We start from the raw sequence: 5,834 nt of genomic DNA on the forward strand, positions 1-5,834 counted from the left end.
GACCCAGCCCCCTGCTGAACTGCCCCCCCCCCCAACTCCACAGTTTATTCCCAGTCTCCCGGGTCTCCGTGATTCTGTGTCTCTTCATGCTCACTGCCTGCCTGCCTGCCCACCCCCCACCAAAACAGCACCAAAAAAGGAGGTGGTGGGGAAGCAACAGGCCCCACGGACCAGGGGTGAAGGTCTGAGCCAGGAGAGCAGAGGGAGGAGGGAGGTGGCTCTCCGCCCGCCCCCCACTCGGGGAGGAGTGAGACCACACTACCGGCCCAGGCTGCAGGCCTTCTCGCCCCCACCCCTCCCCACCTCCCTCCCGCCTGCTGCTCGGGCCTTTTCCTGCCATATTTGGGAAGCTTCATTCAGGACGCCTTGAAGATCTCATCTCACAAGTTTCGGAGGTTTGGGAGGATGCTATCAGTGGGGCTCGAACACAATTGCCTTTTGCATCTCTTCCCCGGTGCTTTACACAGATACATAAAGTACCCAACTAGGCCGTTAGAAATAACTCAAGAGGACGGTGACAGTTACCATCCTCGAGTGGCCCGCCTGAAGTCTGGGGGGGCGAGCTGCCCCGCGGAGTGATGGGGGGCTGGGCCTGGAATGTACTCTCTGACCCGCAGCCATCAGGGGCTGCTGGCACCTGCGCCTGCATTTCACACACCTCCCAAAGGGCCCCAAGGCCCAGACGTGGGGAACTTGCAAGGGCTGGGTCTGGGCCAAGGCCTTTCCAGGTCACCGTGGCTGGGAAAACGGGCCTCCCGGCATGAAACGCGCTAAGCTGGAGGTCTGTGCGGCCGTGGAGGGGGTGGCGGCGGGGTGGCAGGCGTAGCTAAAGGCTTCCTGGGAACAATGAGCCGGCCTGCTTTCACCTGTTGTCCTCTGGCCTGACAGCTGCGGGAGATGAATGAGCGGGGCCAGCAGCGAAGGGGAGGCCGGCTCCAGCCTCTGTGTGGCCTGAGCAGGCCCACGCCCTTGCAGACAGATCCTCAGACACGGCCAAGCCTCGGGCTGCAGCGTCCTGGTGCAGGACTCACAGCCTCCAAACCCCCCCGATGCCCCCAAGGCCTGGCAGCGTCCGCTGACTCGCCCCCAAGCTCCCTCTGGTCATACCTCGAGGAAGATGCCTCCCATTCTCGTCCTCATGTAAGTGGATCTCTAGGGGCCAGGTCTGCCCCAGGAGCCCCTTCCGGGCACACGGGTGACAACTGCCACTGGGCCACCCAGGAGTTGCCCAGCTGACCTGTGGCAAACAAGATTCTTTGGCCTTTGCCTGCATATCTTAAGCCGCTCACACTCATGGGGTCTCACCCCTGATGTTGGGAGCTCTTCTTCTTTGTCATAATTGCCCAACTTCAGCTGGGACATCTTGTCTCATAGAGTCTCAGAACTCAGGTAGGATGATCTTGATGCAGCTACAAAGTGACGGCACTCTGCCTTTATTTCTTGATGCTTGAAGATATATATATACTCTTGTATTATTATTATTATTAATTGTATTTTATATATATATATATATATATATATATATATATATATATATATATATATATATCACCAAGCTAGGCCATTAGAAATTATTTAAGTGCTAAAATCCTAACAGTCCAGACAAGATTAGCTTGGCCCCTACATGAGGATGACACACAAATTCATGAAGGGTTCCATAGTTTTGGATGTGCTAACTAATCTTATTGTGGTAATCATTTTGCAATAGATACACATATTTTGCTATATATATTATATATTATAGCAATATAATACAATTGTATTGCTATATATACATATATATATGCACATCTATAAATCTCTACTTTGTGCACCTTAAATTTACACAATATTATTCGACAGTTATGTCTCCAGAAAGCTGGAGGTGGAGGGGAAACCAGAGAAAGAGAAAGGACTCAAGAGGTAAATGACAAAATTGCCCCTTTCAGGTGGCTTGCTTGAGGCTTTGGAGAGGCAAGCTGGTGAACGGAGCTGACCTGTGGCAGGGCAGTACCAGGACAAGGTAGCGTGCAGTGGCCACAGAGCTGCAGAAGTGAGGGGCAAGGAGGGAGAAGTCACCCAGCCCGGGCTTAGGGCAGTCAGAGTGTCACACGGATGTGATCACATCATTCCGGGGGAGGTGCTGATACCAGGGCCAGAAACCAAGAGGTAGGAGTCTTGCTTTGGAAGAGGAGCGAGTTGGCCTGCCCAAATCCCCACAGGAGGAAGAACCAGCACAGGTCTGTCTCTGGGGGCGATGGGAAGCCCCTCTCGAGAAACTCCCATCTGGCTCTATCTCGCGTAAATTATCCATTAAATGGGATTACGATTTTTTTCTCATTCCCAAAATAATTTGTGTGTATCTGCGGTTGAAAATTTAGCATCTACAGGGCAGCCCTGGTGGCTCAGCGGTTTAGCGCCGCCTACAGCCCAGGGCGTGATCCCGGAGACCCGGGATCGGGTCCCAGGTCAGGCTCCCTGCAAGGAGCCTGCTTCTCCCCCTGCCTGTGTCTCTGCCTCTCTCTCTCTCTCTCTCTCTCTCTCTCTCTCTGTGTGTGTGTGTATTCTAATGAATAAATAAATAAAATCTTTAAAAAAAAAAAGAAAATTTAGCATCTACAAACAAGCAAGCGAAAGAAAATGTAAATCACGTATATTCTCACCCACCGTGACACTTAGCCCTGCCAGTGTTTTTTCTCTGCAAAAGCATAGTCTTGCCAAATTACCATTTGTTAAATAGAGCACTGATTTAGGGTATGCTTATCTTAGATTACGCTATCATTGCATGCGTTCCAAGGTGTCTCAGTGACAGGGGAGACCCCTGGAAAGAGCCACCCTTTGGGAGGGATGACGGTCGGTCACTTGTCACACCATCCCTTGGATTTACCATCAACCTGGACGTCTTTGCACAAAGTAAAGGCAAGTCCCTCCGCCTCTCATTTCCCCGCCCCCATACAGGTCACCCACGTTCCTGTCCCATCTCCCCTTCGCTTTCCCTGGTGCACATCTGTGCGGAGGGTGAGGCATATTCAAACTACACCAAGTTCACCTCCCTGGCTCTCCTCTAACCTCTTTGGCCCAAGAGTAGTGACCCCAGAGGGGCAGGAAGATGTAGAGAAATAGCCATGTATACCCAGATGTGGCCCCAACCTCAAGGAAACGCCTGCCATGGGAGGGCCGGGGCACAGATTAAACACAGACCCAGGACATGTGATTGAGCGCGCTCCTGGCCTTGTGTAATGGAAGCTGGAGAGGGATTGAGAAAGACTCCAGTCCTCGTCCCCCGGCCACTTCCAAGCCACAGATGAGGAACCTGGTTCCAGAAAGGGACTTAGTCAAAGGCCTCTTGCAAAGCCCCGAGATGTCTGTTTCCGAGCCTCGTAGGATTTCTTGGTGGCCTTTGTGCCTCTGGTTTGAGTACAGATGCATCAGGCACGTTCTTGGCAAGTTCGTGGTAAATCACAGTGACTCACAGCACCTTCCTCCAAAAGGCGACATCGCCCGGAGCCTGTTAGAGGAGCCAGGACCTTCTCTCACCCCAAAGGGTTAAGTGGGGGCCAGTGATGTAAGTGCCAATCCCACCGGCTTTGGACAGGAAAAGAACGCTGGGGCTGTTTTTCTTCTCTGAAAGCCAATCCCAGTGGAGTCGCTGGGGTTTTTAAAACCAAATGTCTTTACAGCTTGAAATGAATAACCATGACCTCAGCCGTCACACACGCAGTCCCCTGCTGCTATACATTTAGCATCGCCTCGCTCCGGGCGTCCTGCAAATAACCCACGTCTGTGGAGCACATGTGGGCAGGACGAGCCGCCGTCAGGAACGGTTTGGGTTGGGAGGCCCGAGACGTAGCCCTGGGAACGTTACCGTCATCTGCTAGCCATTTCCCACTCCCATTAAAGCCAGACGCTGGATCCGCCGGCACTGTTGCAGACTGTCACGAGGGATTCCTTTTTATTGCTTCGACGCGGGGCTCTGAACCACATCAATTACAACCCTTGTGTTACCCGTGGGGGGGTGTGAAATGAAATGATGACAGTCTCGTTGTGGTGCAACGGTCCCCAGATCGGATGGAGACAGAGTCCTGCATTCCCTGAGAACAGAGGAGGGAGAGATCTGGATTCTGGGCTCCGGAGACACATCGAGCCCCCCCCAGGCATGCAGGACTGAGCTGCACCAGCAGCTCCCCGCGTCAGGAGGCTGCGGTCACACATGACTCAATGGGGAAGGGCTTGGCACTCCGCGTCCCGAACCTAACGCAGCATTCCACAGTCACAGAAGCAACATGCTGTTGTTTATTATTATTCTTCATGGCGTATGAAAAGCGTAGCTGTATTAACTTAGCCTCGTGGAGACTGGGAGACACCCAGTGGGCCAACCACAGAGGTTCCTCCCTGAATTTGCTCCATGACCTTGGTAGTGGCTCCATGACCTTGGTGTTGCAGGCATTGAATCTCAGTTTCCTCAACTGTTGGATTAAGGGTTTAGATGATCCGAATGTCCTCCCCCCACCCCACACCCATCTCTAACTCTATAGGACTCTAAGCACCTTTACGAGAGGCGGGAATAAAATTATCAGGCTGTAAAGTCGCTGGTGACTTGAGAGATTGTCGTAGGGTCAGCAGCAGCGAGCAGGGTGGACCACACGCCACCCAGAGCGTGTGGGACAGTCCACCCGGACCGCTGCAGCTGCAGGGACAAGAATCCAGACGCAGGGTGGAAATTAGATCCCAAACCACAGATTCTTCCAAACGAAGGCCTCCAAAGAGCTGCCTTAGGATGCAATATGGTCTCTAGCCTTTGCGGGAATGCCTCCTCCCACCCCCGCCCCCCCAGGACAAGAGGCGAGGTTGGGCCTTGGAAGAGGAACCTTGAACAATGCACGGACATAGGCTTTGTCCGCAGGGAACTTCTCCAGCTCATAGTAGGGGCCTGACTCAGGAGGTGGGTGGGGGGTTGACACTCTCCACCCTACCCCCCGGAGGCTCACCAGCCCTGACAGTCCCAGTCCCATCAAATCCCAGGGGGGAAAAGGAAGTTTGTAGCCAGGAGCTTGCAAACTGTCTTCTGTCTTGCTCTCTTTTGTTTTCTGAGCACAAGTGATGGATGCCTGCGAGGAAGGTCAGTCGGATAAGTCATTTCCTCCTCTGGAGGCACTTGACTCACCTCTGATTCACCTCGCACGAGTCTGCTCAGAACCAGACGCGCGGGCTTTTTCCTGAGCTGTAATCTGGCGAGTGCTTGACTGGAGCCCCCACACGTCGCATAGCGTGTGCAGGAGGCCTGGGGCTGGGGGCTGGGAACTCCGTCCTCATCCTGTTTCTCTGCTCCCACTTTGGGGCAGTGGGCGGGGGGCAGGGACTGAGAGGGTACACCTGGAATGAATCCCCCTCATCTCCAGTTTCCACTCCAAGGGACAGGAGGGTGAGGCAGCCCAGCTGCCCAGGAGTGTGGTGTCAGCCACAGTGTCCAGTGGAGACCAGACCCCACAGCCTGGCACTATAAGTTCAACAGCGGCTCTCACTGGGGCTTGCCACTCACCCAGCCATGAACAGCACAGCCTGAGAAAAATGCAAAGGGGGGCACCTGGGTGGCTCAGCAGTTGAGCATCTGCAATTGGCTCGGGTCATGACCCCGGGGTCCTGGGATCGAGTCCCGCATCGGGCTCCCTGCATGGAGCCTGCTTCTCCCTCTGCCTCTATGTGTGTGTGTGTGTGTGTGTGTGTGTGTGTCTAATGAATAAATAAATAAAAATGAAAGAAAGAAAGAAAGAAAGAAAGAAAGAAAGAAAGAAAGAAAGAAAGAAAGAAAGAAAGAAAGAAAAGAAAGATGGATGCAAAGGGCATCCCGTTTAAAA

The 5,834-nt window shown here is 53.3% G+C and overlaps 1 pseudogene; it reads left to right on the forward strand.

Moving 5' to 3' along the window:
- Positions 1 to 1,568: 1,568 nt before the first annotated feature.
- LOC129514296 (U6 spliceosomal RNA) lies at positions 1,569 to 1,665 on the forward strand (annotated as a pseudogene).
- Positions 1,666 to 5,834: the final 4,169 nt, after the last annotated feature.

The sequence above is a fragment of the Nyctereutes procyonoides genome, unplaced genomic scaffold (genome assembly GCF_905146905.1).
Source record: "Nyctereutes procyonoides isolate TBG_1078 unplaced genomic scaffold, NYPRO_anot_genome, whole genome shotgun sequence".
Classification (NCBI taxonomy): Eukaryota; Metazoa; Chordata; class Mammalia; order Carnivora; family Canidae; genus Nyctereutes; species Nyctereutes procyonoides.